At 39.9% G+C, this 14,777-nt stretch overlaps 1 pseudogene; it reads left to right on the forward strand.

Annotated features, from left to right (window-relative positions):
- The first annotated feature begins 4,353 nt into the window (after positions 1-4,353).
- Positions 4,354-6,486, forward strand: LOC138425196 (protein downstream neighbor of Son pseudogene; annotated as a pseudogene).
- Positions 6,487-14,777: the final 8,291 nt, after the last annotated feature.

Here is a 14,777-nt window from a genome sequence, read left to right on the forward strand (position 1 = left end):
CATTCTTGTCTGAAGAATCCTTTGGATAGAGAAGCCTTGTAGGCTACAGTCCCTGGGGATCACAAAAAGTCAGACATGCCTGAGCAACTAACACACAATGAACTTTGAGGATTTGGAAGCTGTATTAGAGCTAAGGCTAGCTTATGGAAAAACCAATACAATATTGTAAAGCAATTAGCCTCCAATAAAAAAAAATAATAAAAAATAAAAATTTAAAAAAAAAGGGAAAGCAAAACTCTTTGAGTCAGGCAAGAATATGGATGCACGAACACTTTTAGGCCAACAGGGCAAAGGAAGAGAATGGATATTGCAGTCTCTAAAGAGTCTTGTACATAGCTGCAGCTAAAAGTGAGGGCCTCTGACCAGAGCTCTGGGCTTCAGTGGAGAAACTTGGCCACTTCCCAGCAAGAAAGGAGTCAGAGGAAATAATCAATCCACTAATCTTTCTCCACTAACTCACCAAACTCTTTTGTCCACCTTGGCCAAATTCAAGTAGAAGTTAAAGGCGAGGAGAGCTAGAGGGATAAAGTCTGGTTGTCCTCAGCCTCCAAAGATTCATAACATAATAGAAAATGATCTACAGGGTTCCCCAGTTCAGTTCAGTCGCTCCGTCATGTCCGACTTTTTGCAACCCCATGAATCTCAGCACGCCAGGCTTCCCTGTCCATCACCAACTCCCGGAGTCCACTCAAACTCACGTCCATCAAGTCAGTGATGCAATCCCGCCATCTCATCCTCTGTCGTCCCCTTCTCCTCCTGCCTCCAGTCCCTCCAAGAATCAGAGTATTTTCCAATGAGTCAGCTCTTCGCATGAGGTGGCCAAAGTATTGGAATATCAGCTTTAGCATCAGTCCATCCAAAGAACACCCAGGACTGATCTCCTTTATAATGGACTGATTGTGAGTCCAAGGGACTTACAAGAGACTTCTCTAACACCACAGTTCAAAAGCATCATTTCTTCGGTGCTCAGCTTTCTTCACAGTCCAATTCTCACATCCATACATGACCACTGGAAAAACCATAACACTGACTAGATGGACATTTGTTGGCAAAGTAATGTCTCTGCTTTTCAATATGCTATCCAGGTTGGTCATAACTTTCCTTCCAAGGAGTAAGCATCTTTTAATTTCATGGCTGCAATCACCATCTGCAGCGATTTTGGAGCCCCCAAAATTTAAGTCTGACACTGTTTCTACTGTTTCACCATCTATTTGCCATGAAGTGATAGGACCAGATGCCATGATCTTCGTTTTCTGAATGTTGAGCTTTAAACCAACTTTTTCACTCTTCACTTTCACTTTCATCAAGAGGCCTTTTAGTTCCTCTTCACTTTCTGCCATAAGGGTGGTGTCATCTGCATATCTGAGGTTATTGATATTTCTCTCAGCAATCTTGATTCCAGCTTGTGTTTCTTCCAGTCCAGCGTTTCTCATGATGTACTCTGCATATAAGTTAATTAAGCAGGGTGACAATAAACAGCTTTGACGTACTCTTTTTCCCATTTGGAACCAGTTTGTTGTTCCATGTCCAGTTCTAACTGTTGCTTCCTGACCTGCATACAGATTTCTCAAGAGGCAGGTCAGGTGGTCTGATGTTCCCATCTCTATCAAAATTTTCCACAATTTATTGTGACCCACACAGTCAAAGGCTTTGGCATAGTCAATAAAGCAGAAATTGATGTTTTTCTGGCGCTCTCTTCTTTTTTCCATGATCCAGTGGATGTCAGCAATTTGATTTCTGGTTCCTCTGCCTTTTCTAAAACCAGCTTGAACATCTGAAATTTCACGGTTCACGTATTGCTGAAACCTGGCTTGGTGAATTTTGAGCATTACTTTACTAGCATGCGAGATGAGAGCAATTGTGCAGTACTTTGAGCATTCTTTGGCATTGCCCCTCTTTGGGATTGGAATGAAAACTGACCTGTTCCAGTCCTGTGGCCACTGCTGAGTTTTCCAAATTTGCTGGAAATTGAGTGCAGCACTGTCACAGCATCATCTTTCAGGATTTGAAATAGCTCCACTGGAATTCCATCACCTCCACTAGCTTTGTTCATAGTGATGCTTTCCAAGGCCCACTTGACTTCACATTCCAGGATGTCTGGCTCTAGATTAGTGATCACACCATCATGATTATCTGAGTCGTGAAGATATTTTTTATACAGTTCTTCCATGTATTCTTGCCACCTCTTCTTAATATCTTCTGCTTCTGTTAGGTCCAGACCATTTCTGTCCTTTATCGAGCCCATCTTTGCATGTAATGTTCCCTCGGTATCTCTAATTTTCTTGAAGAGATCTCTAGTCTTTCCCTTTCTGTTCTTTTCCTCTATTTCTTTTCATTGCTCACTGAGGAAGGCTTTATGTCTCCTTGCTATTCTTTGGAACTCTGCATTCAGATGCTTATATCTTTCCTTTTCTCCTTTGCTTTTTACTTATCTTCTCTTCACAGCTGTTTGTAAGGCCTCCCCAGACAGTCATTTTGCTTTTTTGCATTTCTTTTCCATGAGGATGGTCTTGATCCCTGTCTCCTGTACAACGTCACGAACCTCCGTCCATAGTTCATCAGGCACTCTATCAGATCTAGTCCCTTAAATCTATTTCTGACTTCTACTGTATACTCATAAGGGTTTTGATTTAGGTCATACCTGAATGGTCTAGTTGTTTTCCCTACTTTCTTCTATTTATGTTTGAATTTGGCAATGAGGAGTTCATGATCTGAGCCACAATCAGCTCCCAGTCTTGTTTTTGCTGATTGTATAGAGCTTCTCTACCTTTGGCTGCAAAGAATATAATCAAACTGATTTCAGTGTTGATGATATGGTGATGTCCATGTGAAGAGTCTTCTCTTGTGTTGTTGGAAGAGGGTATTTGCTATGACCAGTGCACTCTCTTGGCAAAACTGTATTAGCCAAGGTTCCCCAGGGGCATATAAAGAATATCAAACACACCCACCATTTCTATGTAGTAGCTATGATTTCTTTATCTTATGAATCTAGTTGTAGTTATGTTTGCTAGACATTTAGGATGACTGAGTAGGATTAACTTTAATGGGAGAATTCAGTTTCTGATTTGACCTAGATTCAAGTATTTGTCACTGCGTTTCTGGTATCAAAATATTATTACTGGGACCCTAACTGACTGTATCCTTGGTTCAGTTAAACTCCTTGAAGAGATAGGTAATGTGACCAGATTTAGGAAGGAACCAGAAACTTTCAAGATATGTTTTTATACATTGTTGAATTTATTTGGTTGATTTGCATGTGCGAGAGTGAAAACTTAATTCCAAATTGGTGAGAGACATTAGTCTGAAATTTCCTTTTTGTACTGTCTTTGTCTGATTTTGATACAGAGTGATACTGGCCATATCTAATTAGTTGGGAATGGTTTCCTACTCTTTTATTTTCTTGAAGAGATTATGTCAAACTGATCTTAATTTTTAAAATATTTGTTAGAATTCTCTGGTCAAACTATCTTGGATTGATGATTTCTTTTTCAAAAGTTTTATATCACATTTTCAGTATCATTAAAGTTTATAGGAGTATTCAGATGATGTACATATTTTTGCTTCAAGTATTTTGAGATTATGTTGTTTGATATATACATATTTAATATGCATATATCCTGCTGAATTGACTCTTTTTTCCTTATATAATGCTTGTATTCCTTTGCTTATAGATATTTTCTTTGCTCTAAAGTCTACTTTATCTAATATTAACATATGTTTTTATCCTTTTAGTTTCCAAATATCCATGCCATTATTGAGTTTCTTGGGCTTTCCAGGTGGCTCAGACAATAAGGAATCCACTTTCCTTATGAAGACCTGGATTCAATCCCTGGGTTGGGAAGATCCCTTGGAGGAGGTCATGGGAATCCTTTTCTTACCTGGAGAATTCCATGGACAGAGGAACCTGGTGGGCTATATTCCATGGGTCACAAAGAGTCAGGCACAGCTTAGCAACTAACCCACCACCTGGTGTTCCTTCATGTTTATTCCTTGGGAGGAACAGCCCTACTCAGGCTGCCTTCTGATCTAGGTTAGAGGTCAGGAATGCTGGGCCTGGCTTGTCTTCTCTTAGGTGCTGCTGTGTTGCTCTTCCATTCTTCAGGCCCTAAACTAGTTCACCTTCTTCTTGCCAACTATACAAGGTCCCCTTTAGTGGTCTCTTCTTTTTTCCAGAACAAACATAGGAGTGGGCACAAAGAGGTCAAGATCATCTTGTCTGAACCAGAAACCTGAGATGTGTTTTATAACTTAGGGAAGAGATTTAATGGAAGGAAGTTGAGGAAGAAAGTGGAAAGGAGTCCACAGCAGGCTGGAGTTGACAGTCATGCAGTCCCTTTCTTTAGAAGTCATTAGATGGCCGTGTCTGTGCCCGGCTATTCGCCCAGTTTCAAAAGGCCTCCCGAGACACTGCGGCTGCGACGGAAAAGGGGTCGGAGCCTCGGCGCCGCCTCGTCGCCCGCGGAGGGGCCCGAGCCGGCGACCCGCCGCGCCGCCCGAGCGGCCGGGCTGCCCCTCCGCCCGTTCCCGGCGGCGGGTAGAGGCGGCGGCGGCCCGGCAGGGGCCCGAAGGAACCCCTTCGCCCGCCTGGACAACCGGCCACAGGCCGCCTCCGAGCCTCCCGAGGGCCCTCCCCGCGGCCAGCAGGAGGCGCCGAGCCCGTTTTTAGATTCTAATCAAGAAAATGATTTGCTTTGGGAAGAGAAGGTTCCTGAAAGAAGAGCCATTACAGAATTACACCAGGATCCCAAACTCTCCACGGAGCTCCGCTGTGCTTTCCAGCAGAGCCTCATCTATTGGCTCCACCCTGCCTTGTCTTGGCTGCCATTGTTCCCTCGTATCGGAGCTGACAGAAAAATGGCTGGAAAGACAACTCCATGGTCAAATGATGACACCTTGCAACACGTGTTAACGAGTGACTGGTCTGTGAGCTTTACTTCTCTATATAACCTGCTGAAGACAAAACTTTGCCCTTATTTCTACGTTTGTACCTATCAGTTTACTATCCTGTTCCGTGCAGCAGGATTAGCAGGAGATGATGTCATCACAGCTCTCATATCTCCTACAACTAGAGGTATAAGAGAAGCTATGAAAAACGAAGATATTGAGTTTTCTCTGCCTTTAATAAAAGAAAATGGCCCTGAGAAGAGGAAAGCGTCTGGAACAGGCTTGCAACATGGGGAGGAGCAAGCCGTCAGTGATGAGGATGAAGAAGGTTTTTCCTGGCTGGAAGAGATGGGTGTGCAAGATAAAATTAAAAAACCAGACGTACTTTCTATCAAGCTGCGTAAAGAGATACATGAAGTACAAATGGATCACAGACCAGAGTCTGTTGTGTTGGTGAAGGGAATGAATACCTTTACACTGCTAAATTTTTTGATCAACTGTAAGAGTTTAATTGCTACCTCAGGTCCACAGGCAGGACTTCCACCAACCCTCTTATCCCCAGTAGCTTTCCGAGGTGCCACAATGCAAATGCTTAAGGCTCGAAGTGTGAATGTGAAGACACAAGGTCTTTCTGGCTACAGAAATCAGTTTAGTTTGGAGATTATAGGCCCCATTATGCCTCACGCTCTACACTCTGTGACGATGCTACTCCAGTCTTCACAGAATGGGTCGTTTTCTGCAGGACTGTATACACATGAGCCAACTGCTGTATTTAATATCTGCCCACCAAAGGATAAAGTAGTGGATAAGGAGGCTGTTCATGAGGAGCTTGCCAACTGTGGATTGCACCCTAAAACTTTGGACCACCTTTGTCAAACACCAATCCTGGGAAAACTGTCCTTACGGCATGTGGAAATGAGTGACTACATTTATTACTGGAGATCCTGAACACCAAAGTAAGCCTAAAAGGAATCTGTGAGGAAAAAACCCTTCTAGCACGGAAATTCAAGATTCTTATACCTTTGGCTTTAAAGTTCACTTTGGAAGTTACCCAAATGTTTACAAATATTATTCTTTCACAGTAACTTTTTATTACATGCACTAAGCTTAAGAGTAGGATTAAGGTTTTGAAAATCATTTTTACTCTTTTGATGAAGATAAAACTTTTTTAAAACTTGAATGAAAATTCTAGGTCCATTAATTATAAATGGTAGAAAAATAAGTGTTTCATTGCAAATGGAAATTGAGGCTTAGGATCAATTATCTTGAGAGATTGTGAGTAACAGCATCGGGGCAAAATGAACAGTTGGCTTAGGAGACAGTCAGCTTATCTACTGGGCTGATTGATGGTGCTTCCACCTTAGCTGGTTTCCTGCCTGTTTATGATTCCTCTGTTCTCAAATACTTGTTTTAATGCGTGTTCATTCTGATTAGGGTATTTTGTATTCCGTATAGAACAGGGTCAAGAGTTGTAAAGTTCGCTCAGCTGTCATAACAAAGCAGTATTTAATATGTTCTTGTAGGTTATTTGTGTGTGTATATATATATACATATATCATTCAAATTTTCTTAAATAAAAGTGCTTAGAAATCAAAAAAAAAAGAAGTCATTAGAAGCTGAGAAAGTATTTTTTCTAGGAGATATATATATATATATATATATATATATATATATATATATATTCAGCTCTGAGTAAGTACACTTTCTGTTTCTGCAAACTGTAAGTCTTCTGTATTTTTTCATTAATTTTCTTTACAAATGCATATATATATATACATATATATACACACATAATGATATCCATATGACATTTTATTTATTCTTCTAGACCATTTCTGTTCAGTTCAGATCATTTGCTCAGTCTAGTCTGACTCTTTGCGACGCCATGAACTGCAGCACGCCAGGCCTTCCTGTCTATCACCACCTCTTGGAGTTCACCCAAAACCATGTCCATTGAACTGGTGATGCCATCCAACTATCACATCCTCTGTCATCCCCTTCTCCTCTAGCTCTCAATCTTTCCCAGCATCAGGGTCTTTGCAAATGAGTAAGCTCTTCACATCAGGTGGCCAAAGTATTGAAGTTTCAGCTTCAACATCAGTCCTTCCAATGAACACCCAGGACTGATCTACTTTAGGATGGACTGGTTGGATCTCCTTGCAGTCCAAGGGACTCGAGTCTTCTCCAAAACCACAATTCAGGAGCATCAATTCTTTGGTGCTCAGCTTTCTTTATAGTCCAACTCTCACACCCATATATGACCATTGGAAAAAGCATAGCCTTGATTAGATAGACCTTTTTGACAAAGTAATGTCTCTGTTTTTTAATATGCTTTCTAGGTTGGTCATAACTTTCTTTCCAAGGAGTAAGCGTCTTTTAATTTCATGGCTGCAATCACTATCTGCAGTGATTTTGGAGCCCCCCAAAATAAAGTCAGCCACTGTTTCCACTGTTTCCCATCTCTTTGCCATAAAGTGATGGGACCGGATGCCGTGATCTTAGTTTTCTGAATGTTGACCTTCAAGCCAACTTTTTCACTAGGCCATTTTTTTCAGAGTCATAGCTCTGCATTTATTACGATTTGCGACTGAAATCCTGAAAAAAAGAAATCTATTGTAGAGTTTGGATTATCTCCCAGTAGATGGATTGATGGAATAACAAAACAATTAAAGATGATTCCTTAATTGAGCTCACAAAATTTTATGTATGCATATGAAGAGAGTTATTCACATATAATTTTATTCTTGTCCCCTTGTGTTATTCTGCGAACTTTGATTGAAGCGATATATGAAAGAAATTACTTTATTATGATAGTTAAACTACTGGTATGATTATGTGTGTACATTCAGAATCCATTAGTCCAGTGGCCATAAAGATGAGTGTCCTCATCCCCTGGGGAAGAAAATGTTACCTTTTCCATTTATTTTTATCTCACTGTCATTTAATTTATATTTTGTGTATATTTTTTAAATGTCATAATATATTAGAATAGCAACACATATACAATTTTTAACATAATATAATTAGGTCACTGACAGTGTGTTGAAAAATGGAAAATAATTTGGAGATTAGTTTTTCAGGAAACAGAAAATTATCAAAATTTGTTGCATAAAATATTACTAATTTTACCAACAATTTTTTACAAAACCAGTTCAACTGAAGAGAGGCACAATGTTCAGAACATCCATGTTTGCGTGAGTTTGCATAGAGCCTCAGAGATGGAAATATTTTTGAAGTTGGGTAGAAGACCAAGAGACCTACCTGGACAGGAGAAAACTTGAATCTCAAATGCAAGAAAGTATGTTTGCTCCCCTCTGTGTGGTCTAAGTTGTTTTTCTTTAAATCACCTCCCTTTTTTCACCTTTATTCCCTAAACCCTATCCTCTGCTTTACTATTAGTTTCCAATAATACAGATCACCTGTTAACATACCATATAATGTACTTGGATACATGTTTATTGCAGATTATCTGTTTTCCACTAGCTGCTATATCAGTTCCATGAGGACAAGTGTCTGCCTGCTTTTTTTATAGATGTTAACTAAGCACCTATAAGAGTTTTTGAGTCAAGGAGAAATTAAGTCATTGATCAACTGGTTAAAAGACCAATAGCAGAGTACTGGGCAGGCCTACAGGTTTCAAAATTTTGTGGTTTAAATTAGCTATTGTAAATAAACTATTCTGCAGTTAATATTACAGGTTAAGACATGTTTCTGTTTCTTTTATCAGCAGAAACATAAACTACATTTGAAGATAAGTTTTTAGACCCAACATGATAAGTAAAATGCATGTTTGAAAAAATATATATACTAGTTGTTTTCTTTATCCAAAATATAATTTTTTTCTTACCTAGGTGTGTCTACATATATGTTTTTATATATAAATCAAATTCCATCTCTTCAAAGCTATGGTTTTTCCAGTAGTCAGTATGGATGTGAGAGCTGAACCATAAGGAAACTGAGCACTGAGGAATTAATGCTTTTGAACTACGATGTTGGAGAAGACTCTTGAGTGTCCCTTGGACTGCAAGGAGATCAAACCAGTCAATACTAAAGGAAATCAGTCCTGAATATTCATTGAAAGGACTTATACTGAAGCTAAAGCTCCAATACTTTTTCCACCTGATACAAAGAACTGATTCATTGGAAAAGACCCTGATGCCAGGAAAAACTGATGGCAGGAGGAGAAGAAGATGGCAGAGGATGAGATGGTTGGATGGCATCACTGAGTCAATGGACATGAGTTTGAGCAGGCTCCAGGAGATGGTGAAAGACAGTAGAACTTGATGTGCTGCAGTCCATGAGGTCTCAAAGATTTGACCATGACTGAGTGACTGAACTTAAATGAAGGTATGCATATGTGTTATGTATATAACATAATGATCACTACACATAGGTCACATTGACAAATAATGTTATTTTAGTTTCAGGTATCATTATACATAGATAATATGGACATATAATGTTATTTTCAGTTCAGGTGTACAACATAATTATTATATATATATATATATATATATATATATATATATATATATATATATATATATCAAAAGGATCACCACAGTAAGTCAGGTGAACATCCATCACTAGAAATCGTTATACTTTTCTTCTTGCAATGAGAACTTTAAGATCTCTTAACAGTGTTCAAATAGCCAATAAGAATAGTCCCTTTATGACTTAGTGCAGTTAAATGAGAAATTGCCTAGAGTCTTAGAATCAAAGAATCATGTTGAAACAGTTGAGTTGAATCAAACTTCTCAGTGCCAACTCATATAGAGCTTTATTTAAAAATTCATCTCTGATTAGGCCCGCCAGGCTCCCAAACCACATGGTTTGGTGTGCAGGCATATATTGGTGTTTAAGGCTTATGCTCTCTTTTCCACTTGTCCACGCATTTCTTTCTCGACATCTTTCAGTGCTTTATCCATCTCCTGTCTTCACTATCCAAACAGGTTATAATTATGGCAGAAGACATCTAAGTAGCTAGACTCATAATTGCTGCCCACTGGGCATTTAGGAAAGAGGCTGTGAAGGAGTCCTTCCAGTTTTAGAGTTTTACTTTCAGGGGATTAGAAAGCCTTTCAGTTTGAAGAGTCCATCAATAGGAATATATCTCAGGATTGAACACTGTTTAATTATTTATTTGATTAGAGATTAGCTGACCATCTGCTGAGAGTAAGGTAATGAAGGGTTAGCAAACAAGGGAGGATTCAGGCAAAAGGATGAGAACCTCTTGGAGAAAGTGTACACATGATTAAAGAGACCATGACCTCTATTTGGTTTAGGTTTTAGATTTTGTCTAGGCTGGCTCTGTAAAAGTATGGGTTGTTTCCATTTGATTTCCATTCATCCTCTATACTTTACAACGTATGTCTTATTTAAGTGCTGAAAGTGACTAGTGACTTACTGCTTGTTATTAGTGGGTAGTTCTGCTTTGGATCTGGTATTCCAGAGTGCCTAGCAGAGAATTCATAGCATGCTTATTTCTATCATTTGCGGCAGAACCTTAACATTTTTTTGGTGATTTCTGGTACTAAGTTGATGAAATACAGGAAAAGAGAGCTCAGGTGCTTTTGGATAAAACATTAATTTATCTCCTCCCTTCTCTCTGACTTTTCATTGATTGACTCAACTAGTCCCATATTGTTGGATGCCATTTTTGACTCATGTCTGCCTCATTCCTTGCATGTGGTCAAGGTCTATTTCATTTCCTGTATCTCTCATATCCTTTGCATCTTTTTTTTTTAATTTAATTTTATTTTTTTTTTAATTTTTAGTTTTTTATTTTTTAAATTTTAAAATCTTTAATTCTTACATGCATTCCCAAACATGAACCCCCCTCCCACCTCCCTCCCCAGAACATCTTTCTGGGTCATCCCCATGCACCAGCCCCAAGCATGTTGCATCCTGCGTCAGACATAGACTGGCGATTCAATTCACATGATAGTATACATGTTAGAATGTCATTCTCCCAAATCATCCCACCCTCTCCCTCTCCCTCTGAGTCCAAAAGTCCATTATACACATCTGTGTCTCTTTCCCTGTCTTGCATACAGGGTCATCATTGCCATCTTCCTAAATTCCATATATATGTGTTAGTATACTGTATTGGTGTTTTTCTTTCTGGCTTACTTCACTCTGTATAATCGGCTCCAGTTTCATCCATCTCATCAGAACTGATTCAAATGAATTCTTTTTAATGGCTGAGTAATACTCCATTGTGTATATGTACCACAGCTTTCTTATCCATTCATCTGCTGATGGACATCTAGGTTGTTTCCATGTCCTGGCTATTATAAACAGTGCTGCGATGAACATTGGGGTACATGTGTCTCTTTCAATTCTGGTTTCCTCGGTGTGTATGCCCAGAAGTGGGATTGCTGGGTCATAAGGTAGTTCTATTTGCAATTTTTTAAGGAATCTCCACACTGTTCTCCATAGTGGCTGTACTAGTTTGCATTCCCACCAACAGTGTAGGAAGGTTCCCTTTTCTCCACACCCTCTCCAGCATTTATTGCTTGCAGATTCCTTTGCATCTTTTTAATTGGCAGGGCCCTCTTTGATTTTTAGTGTCATAATGTTCCCAGCTCTTTCTGATCTCTTTCTTTTCCTCTACCAGCCCCAACAGCCACAACTCCACAATCCACATTAAAGTTTCTCTTTTCTAATTCTGGACATTGTGGTCTCTTGGACTAAATGTTCTTGGTTTCCTGTCGCTTTGTAGAATAAAGACAAACTGTCCAAATTGGCATATATGATTCTCCTTAATGCAAAAAAATCCATACAAGTATTTCTCCATTCTAACCCTACAATAATATATACAGTATATCATGGGAGCATAATCATGAGAGATACAAACACGTACAGTAAAAAATGAACAATTCTTGTGTTTTTGTCAGACTTGATTATTCACTGATACCTTATAAGCTTTATGTATTAATATCTCAATTGCTTTGATCTGGGATGTCAGAGTTCCTTAATTCATAAGATGATCCTAAATGAATTGACAGATGTACTGTTTCCCTTTTTCCATATCAATATCCAATCAACCTTTCAAACCTCCATCATAAAGCCATCCCATTTGTGTCATTCCTATGACACACTCAGGTGGCTCCTCGCTTTAGTTCAGTCTACTGTAGCACCGTGCTGGCATCACATCTCATTCTTCACTCTACCATGCAATACAGCAATTTGTGTGTTTGTATCACCCTCTCCATCTCCACAAGTTGCGGGCCTGCTTCTGGAAAATAGAGACTTTCTTAAACCTCAGTTTAAGTCTCACTGTATCCATGACATGTGACTTACTAATCTATAAGGTCAGTGGACTTAAAAGGTTCTTTATTTATTTGTTTCCATTCGGTAACCGCTGCTACTATTCTTGATATAGTAGGGCCATTTCTTCAAATGTAATGTTACATGGAAATCTGTAAAAGAGGGGGAAATCGATGCTTTCTGGATGGCAAGGGAGTGATTGTTAAATCCTGTCCAAATATCCCCTCTTTGGCTATTCCTGACTGACTCTGTAATAGATCTATAGCTCTGTTCAATATTGTCTGAAATCTACAGTATTCACTTTATATGTCACAGTCAAGCAAGTAGAGGACTCTCAATGTCACCACCTCTGTGCTTGATGCAAAGTCCTAAATTTATGCTTGAAATAAATTTTATAAGAGACAAATACATGAAGATGCATGTGGTCTATTGGTGAGTGTATGTTTCTTCCCATTGTCCCATTTATTGCCAAATTTTCCCTCTAATAAATATCATCCTCTCTGCTGGAAACATGGAGACATTGAAGGAAAGAAAGTTAAGCAAGTAACAAAATAGAATTAGGTGTTTTAGGCAGTAAATGACATAGAAAGTGTTTGCAGGGTTTTTTCATGGTCTTTTACCTTTGGAAGAAGAAAGTGAAAGTACAAGAAAGCTGACACTTTACATGCATGGAGGAGCCAAAGGAGGGATTGATAGTTTGCTTTGGGAGAGAGTATTTTGTCATGTTTGAAAGGTTTGGGTCATCCCATGTAGAGGCAGGGGCAGGACTCAGGCAAGAATAACCCTGCCTATGAGGGAAGAGGTTTGTTTTGCGGACAGTGTTCCTGTATGTGGGTGACACTTTTCTTTGTCTAAAGGAAGATAATTTGGCTGGATTCTGCCCTGAAGAGTTGCCAAGCTTTGTTCATCTCTAGAACTATGGCCTTTAGTAACAACAAAACAATACTTCTAATATAAAGGACAATTTCAAAAAAAAGAGGGGAGAAGGGAAAATGGAAATAAAAGGGAATATGAGATATTTGCTTGTAGGATATTAAAAACGCATATGTATTTGGGTCCTTAAAAATAAAGTGTTCTGACAGCATTTCATCCTCACCACCCAAGTCCTAGACTCACTTTTCCTTTGCTGCCTTTCTTCCTTTTGTCTTTCTCTTCCTTCTTCCTTCTCTTCCTTTCTCTTATTCATCCCACTTTTCCTTCTACCTTTTGATTTCCCATTTTCTGTTTAAGAAGAATTACTGCTATGGCCCTAAAGATGCTGCAACACCAGCCCAGTAACATCACTGACTTCTTAGGAGAGCCAGTCAAGAGATTGGCCCTCATGTCAGGTTGTTCGGAGGCTGTTGAACAAGCTGAGCATCCCTAATCCAGTCACATTGCTCCAGTCTCAGTAGAGACTAAGTCGATTTGGATGATTTTACAATTCAGGAATGACTAGGGCATGTTTGTAAGGCAAGATAATTAATGACTAGGATAGTTACTCTAACAGGAAGAGAGAATGGCGTCTCACTTCTCAGATAAATGTGTTTTTAAATCCAGCTTTCTGATCTACTCAGTATCTATATGACCAGTTAGTCAATTGTCCAGAATCCATAGTGGTAGATAGATGCACACCAGTATTCTGCCATTCAATTGTTCAGAGTGTTTATGATACATGGGGGTCCTGTGGGCTGCTTAATTTTCTCCAGATGGTGCTTGCAGATTGAGGGAAACAGAGAGGCTGTGGTAACTACTGCAGGTGGCAAGCTGTGGGTTCCAGAATATTTCCCCTGATTAAAAAGGAAACTATGATGTTGGGAATCCCCAACTTGTGAATGTCATGGAAAATCACAAGGATACCCCTCAAGGGAAACACTTGTCCATCAGGGGGAATTTCAGATCAGTCCATCTGGGCCACAAAAGGGTTACAACAGCAACATGTAAGTCAGTGATGTCAGAACTTTCCCTCTTGTTACCATCTACCCTGTTCCAACATGGCCTAAGGAATGAAGATCCAGAGAGGGAGAGAGAAGGACATTTGCAGAAATGGACACATCTGCACTTCCTGGTAGGTCCCCTGGGCCTCAGCAGGGGAGAGGGAAACATTGAATAGGCTGAATATGAGGTGGAGCTGACACTTGACTGACCTGGACTTGGGAAACCCAGAGTGATAGAATGTGTGGAATGGCTGCAAGGTGATGCAGGAAATGAGGATGCAGTGGAGAGTGGGTGACGACAGCCCCTGGAGGAGGATGAGCCAGTTCACGTGTGTATGTGCTATACACTCAAACTTTGTGTCCCCTGGAATTTCATATGATGAAATCCTGATTCCCATGTTTACGGTATCCAAATCGTTGCAACCACATGAACTGTAGCCTACCAGGCTCCTCCATCCATGGGATTTTCCAGGCAAGGGTATTGGAATGGATTGCCATTTCCTTCTCCAGGGGATCTTCCCAACTCAGGTATCAAACCTGGGTCTCCTGCATTGCAGGCTGACGCTTTCACCATCTGAGCCACCAGGGAGGCCCTAATGTAGGAAATGAGGGTGCAGCGGAGTGTGGGTGACAACAGCCCCTGGTGGAGGATGAGCCAGTTCATCTTTGTATCTGCTATAGACTCAGCCTTTGTGTCCCCCAGAA

This window comes from Ovis canadensis, chromosome 20, assembly GCF_042477335.2.
Source record: "Ovis canadensis isolate MfBH-ARS-UI-01 breed Bighorn chromosome 20, ARS-UI_OviCan_v2, whole genome shotgun sequence".
Lineage (NCBI taxonomy): Eukaryota > Metazoa > Chordata > Mammalia > Artiodactyla > Bovidae > Ovis > Ovis canadensis.